The sequence below is a fragment of the Argiope bruennichi genome, chromosome 11 (assembly GCF_947563725.1).
Source record: "Argiope bruennichi chromosome 11, qqArgBrue1.1, whole genome shotgun sequence".
Lineage (NCBI taxonomy): Eukaryota > Metazoa > Arthropoda > Arachnida > Araneae > Araneidae > Argiope > Argiope bruennichi.
In genome coordinates, this window is record NC_079161.1 from 88,227,533 (window position 1) to 88,234,850 (window position 7,318).

The window sequence follows — 7,318 nt, forward strand, 5'->3', positions numbered from 1 at the left end:
TAGTCTCATATAAAATACACCTCAATAAAAACACGAAAACGAGTGCATCTGTAATAAGTTTCGAAACTGAATTAAATAATGGTTTGAATAGTTATCTGCCCATTATCTAGTTTATTATCAGCTCATTATCTATATTTATCATTATTTGTCCCTATATTAGTCTCAGTATATTATCTCTGTACTAACGAACAATTTTTACCTTATATCTAATAGCATTCAGTAAAAAAAGATGATTTGGTTGAATTAAATGAACTCTTAAAAGAATTCTACAATCTTTATTACCAAAAACTTTTAAACGAAGTAATAAATTCTAAAATCAAACATTGAAATTGAAATACACTTCCTTATTAACTACAATTTTAAAATTGAAATCGTTACTTAAATCTCAAGTTAATCATTCAAAAAAAATGTTCACTATAAGAAAAATATGAAACAAAACACAACAAATCGAACAGGTAATTTAAGAGTTTTATTCGAATGAACAACTATAAAAGGAACATCTGGTTTAATTATTAATCCTAAAGTACTCTATTTACTGAAAAAAACTCTTCTTTCGTTTGATACGTGATTTAATCATCAATTCAGTTTTATTTGGATTTTTTTATTTCACCTTTAAATTAAATAGTTATATCAATTGTTCAATTATTTGAGCATAAAGTGTTAAGTTTTACTTGAAGTTTTTCGGTGAAAATAGTTGCAGATCAAATTAATAATATTAAGGAATTTAAAAGAATAAATATTTGATTTTTAATTTGTTTATTAATGAATACATTAATGCCGAATATTAAAAAGATATTGTGCATCTGAAAATGAGTAGTGCTTTTTTTTATATGTTTAGGAATCATGCGTCAAATAATATGAGACGTTGTTTTAGAAAGGCATTTTATGTGAAAAAACTAATCATATAATATTTAACAGTTTATATTAAGAATAAATTTTTAAAAAAAACTTACATTAAAAACCTATTTATACAATTCTCAAAGACTAAAGTAAAAACTTCTACAAATAAAAATTGGGTGTATAATCAAAATCTTGATAAGCAACTTCGTTTATTGCATATTATTATTACTAATGCTAATTCATTTAAACGTACTTATTTTAAATTTTTTCTAAGATTGTGCTAATATAATCTGCATAATTTTGGGAGCAAAAATTAAAAATTTATCAAAAATGTAATAAAAATCATACATTTATGGCATAAATTGAAAATAAATTATATATTCCACAGTTTATACGACTTATGGACTTGCCGGTAGGCAATAAGTAAAGGGAAACCTTTAATGTCGATTAATATGGTGATTGTGCATGCAACATTTTCAAGTTCAAGAAATAATTTTCTATTAGTGTTTTGATAAAAAAAAAATTAATTCGAAGGTGTTCTATAATCTATTGCATTTTTAAAGAAAGGTAAAATAACTTTTTTCACACTGTTCTTCATTGTCGGCTAAATTAACATCACAGAATTTGTCTTTATGGATTTATCAATTCTGAATAATTCTGAAGTTATGATATCATATCACCTTTCGAATACCCCTCGATGATAATTTGAGCACTCATAATAATCCAGAAGACTTCAACAACGAAAACAACGTATAACTGAAACTTTGCGCCATATAAATGAAATATTTATTACTACAATGTTATGAGTAAATTCGGATATGATGAAGATATAAACAGTGCCTTCTTATAAATAAAATCAGCGGGGGTGGTCTCCACAACTCTCTAGGACAGATGCCATCCCCCTACCCCTCATATGTGGAGTACTCATACATATGTAGAGTATGTGTACGCAGATAATGAAGTCGAGAATGCATTGCATGGCACTGACGAACAATAGTTAGGAAAGCCATACATCTGAGCTCCGACCCACCACGAAGGCACACGGAAAAATTACTGGATGACAGAACCGCAGCAACAGTAACACTGGTAGGAACTGTGGTTGAATCCTAAGGACCATCACCGGCGACGTTACAACCCTCCACGAAGGTAGTATGTCCCTACATCAATGGGAGGAGCCAGATCCCCCACCTATTTGTGTACCTTACAAGGTTGCGAGATCCAACCCCCATGCCGAAAGCATCTTAGCCTCATTTCGAATTGCCCCCCGGGGATTTACAATAGTTAGGAAATATCGATCTCTCATGTGATTTTTGCATTTTTAATGATATTAGCTTGCAATCATTAACGAGATCTTTGGCATCCACTTAGGACACAATTCAAATCAAAAGACTGAAGCCAAAATTTGACAAAGAACTACAATTGTAGTCTTAAGATTATGTATAAAATATCATTTATTTAAATCATCATGTTTTTGAATCATTGCGTTTACATAATTACGTAAGTACCGCCCAAAAGACGGTCAGCCCTTTAGCAAATTTCCTTCAAAGTTTAATAGATTTACATCTGAGAAGCAAAACCAATAAACCAAATTTCATTTATCTAAACTGATACGTTTTGAATTATCGCTTTTCTATGTATGGAAAATATAGATAAATCACCTCAACACACCTTAAAAGATTATATATATATATATGAATCTACTTTGAATAAATTTTGTTTGACAGAAATCATCAATCTTGCAATAAAATTCAATGTGCTAAATTTCAAGTATCTAGCTCAAACAGTTATTTTAGTTATCATGTTCACAGACACATAATTACAGAAATAAAAGTGTCCGGATCTGAAATATGAAAGCTCATTAAAATTTCGAGAGCGAATTTTTATCGATTACAATATTTTCCTTTTACATGTACCGTACACAAGAAAGTAAAGAACCGAAAAGCAATCACTTTTCCCGTTAAACACATTACACATAATTTTATGCATTTCTTGTAAAATGTAATTTGTTGAGCATTACTGTTAAAACATGTAAATGTAACATATTTTTTTATTTGCGATTTTTCCACATGAAACTACCATATGCCACCTTTTCTACAAAAGAAATGAAAGTGCCAAACGATTCTATAAAATATAAGATGGGTAATAAAGCCGAAAGCTTTATCAAAATGGACAAAGTTTTTAAATAACCGATTCAAGCAAGAAATAAAATGGCATGCTATTGAAAAAATGCCCTATGGTTTCATGAAGAACCATTATAAAATATTCTTAATTTGCTCGCTCTTATCATTATTATTATTTTACATTTTTTTTCAACAATCTTGCAACAATAACGAACTGCAGTTAATTAACTTTTCTTTCCTAAAAAAACATTAGCGTGTTTATTTTCTTTTAGCTTCATTTTTTCTCCTTCTGTTTCACCAAAAATGTTTGTTTTTATTAAGATGAAACATTATTTTTTTTTCTTTCCTTTACTTCTTAAAATAATAGTCATGAAAGGATCCAACACAATAATTTGTCATTCAAAATATAGATTATCAATCAGGAAAACAATTTAGAATTTTTTTCCTTTCTTCTTAAATTTTACCATTGAATATATTCGTTGTTGTATTGAAAATTAGCGTCATTTTTTTCTGTCAGTGTTTTTTCCTTACAATGAGTTGGGAAATTACAATCCTCTGCTAAATACTTTAGTATTTTTAAAATCTTTTATGAAATAGTATAATTAAGTTGAAATTAGAGTTTGTTAATTAATCTATGCTAGAAGAAAATTGCGCCTCAGGAAATACAGCTCGATGTAACATAATTAGTTTCCCGATTGGACTGCAATTAAATTCGAAAAAGAATATAGAAAGCATTTAAATTTTTTTCTTGCGTGCTGCTTCAACAGAAAATGGATGGAACTTCAAAAGTAATATTATCGCTTTGCCTTTTCAAATGCATTAACTAACCCTAACTACAATGTATGAAATATCTGTTTTGATATAATTTATCATTAAATGAATAGTTTGCATTCTATTGGAAAATTTACGCGTCTATATTCAAAGGAATTTCAATAAATATATCTCTGTGTTATTTAAAATTTAATTTCATTGTTATAAATAGGATTATATATATAGTGAATGAAACAATTGAGAGTACACCTTACTTTTCCTTCATAAATCCAACTTTCATTATAAATAACACATTAACTAAAAGTGCAAACATGTTTTCATTTTAACACATAATAAATGGTTTAATTTAAAGTAAAAACAAAGAATAATCAACGGAAAATTTCTAAATTGAAAAGTTTCAGAAGCATTTTAAATAAACATATGCAGACTTTTATCTCAAAAAATTGATTATATAACAATGAAATTTTTATAATATCTCGCTTAGAAAGAAAGTGTAAGTATTTAGTTGCATGTGTTTTGGCTTATATAATAGCATTTAAACATCGTAGTACCGATTTGACCCATTTTTGGTGGTATCTGAAGATATTTTACCCCATTCTTTTAGCAAAACTTGTTTTAAATGGGTTTTATTTCTAGTTTTGTGTTTTTGGACCACTGTTTCAAGTGTGGCCCTCAGACATTCAATGGCATTGATGTCTGAGTACTGTGGTGATGTGTGTAACTACTGTTTACAAGGAAAACGATACCACATTTTAATGTTATATGCAGTATGTTTGTGGTCATTGAGGCAGAAAAATGAAATTTCATTCTAAACCCAAATTTTTAGAACTTTCATTTAAATTGCTGCGAACATATGATTTATCTAACCTGCTGAAGAAATTTCTCAAATCATAGGCAGAAGTGTAAGTGTTGAAACCGTGCAAAAGTAATTAGACAAGCTGGATATAAAAGTCGAATTGTTAGAGAGAAACCGTTCATCAGCTTGAAGCATTTGAAGTTTGCAAAAACTCATCAACTGAAGACCAATAACTTTCGGAAGAAAGTTATATTTAATTATGAAAGAAAATTCAACATTTTTGGATGTGACAGTCGTCTCACTATATGGATAAAGCCTAATATTGCTTTCGATCCAAACAGTTTACGTCCTACAGTTAAACATGGCCGTGTCTCCATCATGATTTGGAGTTGTATGGCTTCATCCGGAGTAGAATATTTAGTTTTTATAGATGGCATCATGAACCATATGATTTACTTTGCTATATTTCACACCAATCTAAAGAAAGATGCTAAAAATGTGGATTTAGATTGAAATTTCATTTTCCTGCAGGTAAACGACCTCAAACATACTGCACATAACATTAAAATGTGGTATATTTTTCATTGTAAACAGCAATTACACACACTTCCGCAGTACCTCGACATCAAAACCATTGAATATATGTGGGCCACATTCGAATCAATGGTCCAAAAACACAAAATTAGAAACAAAACCCATTTAAAACAAGTGGTGCAAGGAGAAAGGGGTAAAATATCTTCAGATATCACCAAAAATGGGTCAAATGGGTATCACGACGTTTAGAGGCCATTATAAAAATCAAAATACATGCAACATACTTACACTTTCTTTCTATGCAAAATATTACAAAAATTTCAATGGTGTATTCTCAATTTTTTGAGGCAAAATTCTGCGCATGTTTATTTTAAATGCTTCTAAAAATTTTCAATTTAGAAATTTTTCGTTGATTTTTCTTTATTTTTACTCTAAATTAAACCATCTGTTATGTGTGAAAATAAAAACATCTTTGCACTTCTTGTTAATGTGTTATTTATATTGAAAGTCGGATTTATGAAGGAAAAGTAAGGTGTACTCTCAATTGTTTGAGAGACTGCATATAGTATATAATGTAATCATTTGAGATATCGTTATTGGAATAAAAGCAATATTTATGACTTCGGTGACAATTTTGATAACCAAGAATATCGACCTTTCTTTCTTAAAGTAATAATTTGGAAAGCATTTATTTAAAATTTCATTTTGTTGTCTGATAAGACTGAAAAATATCAATTTAATGGAATCTGTCTACTACAAATTACCTCACTTGCAAATTACTCGTAATGTTTTATAATATGATATAAAAGCGAAAGTAAAAATTCTACTTCGGAGTTTATATCTAATGGCAATTTTTCGCACTATTTTTAACAGTGGAAAGAGCATCATTTTGAATGGTTTAATGGAACAACAAAATAAAATTTTTAAATAAATTCTTAAAAATAAAAGCATTGTTACAGTTTTGTTTTAATCTAAATTTTTTAAAAATTAGAAAAATTATACGATATTAAAAATGTCATTAGTTAAAAGATATTTGTTTTAGTTACATGGAAAGAATAAAAATCATTGTATGAGATAATATTTTAGAAAGAAACACCGGAAACATCAAACGATTAATTTTTAAGTAAAATATTTTAAAAGTAAAATTTCTGTTTCAGGTTTTATATCTAAGGCAATTTTTCACATTAATTTTAACATCGGCAAAGGCACGCATTTTAAATGTCTGATGGAACAACGAAATTTGTTTAAAAAATATTTTCCTAAAATTAAAAATATTGTTACAGATTCTGTATTATTAAAATTAGAAAAACTATATAGTATTAAAATTCTCAGTAATAATAAGGTATCTGTTTCAATTATATTTGAGAAATAAAAATCATTTTTGTGTGATAATATTTTTGTAAGAAGAGCCGAAAAGACCAAACGATTATTTTTAACTAACATATTTTAATTCACCTTTGAACTTTTATAAGTTAACAGCGATATTTGTCCTGTCGAACAAATATTTATCTTAAAATAGATGTATTTAACTGGATTTACTTCGAGATAAGTAATGATATTTCTAGTGAAGCTATGAAAGCCTAGTGCTAATCATAAAAGATAAGCGCCATAATGATGACACGGGTGATGTTTTCCTTAAAAAATGACCAACACCAGTCCATTCTCCAGCTCCTCCAACAAGAGGTACATCCCGTCAGTGGTGTCAATACAATCTCATCACTATTGCAATATCTTCAAGGGAAGTAATAAGCTACTTATTTGTTCGGCAAAGTTTTATGCATATGCTTCTCTTGAATTTTTCTACCTTTTCCGATATAATGTGAAAATCTATGTTTAGAGATTAAATACTAAAGATTCAGGTGAATTTCCTTCTCGAATTAAAAAAAAAATGTAATTTACATTGCAATTTAAAAAAATTTTTCCCATATTCCATTTATATATGTACTCGTTTTAAAGATGAATTCTTTCACTTCCTCCGACATAATGCCTAGATATAGTTTTAGAGACTAATTATCAAAGCTCAGATAAATTCTCTTCTAGAATTTCAAAAAAATATTTAAAGTTACATTACAATTTTGAATCCAATAATAGTAATTTTTAAAAACATTTTTAAATATTACTTTATTACATTTTTAAATATTACTAACACATACTCCGTTTATACATTATTAGAACATTACAAGAATTCACCTCCTATTAGAGGTGAATTCTTTGCTCAACTTGAGGTAATTGAGGTTCACCTCCTATTAGAGGTGAA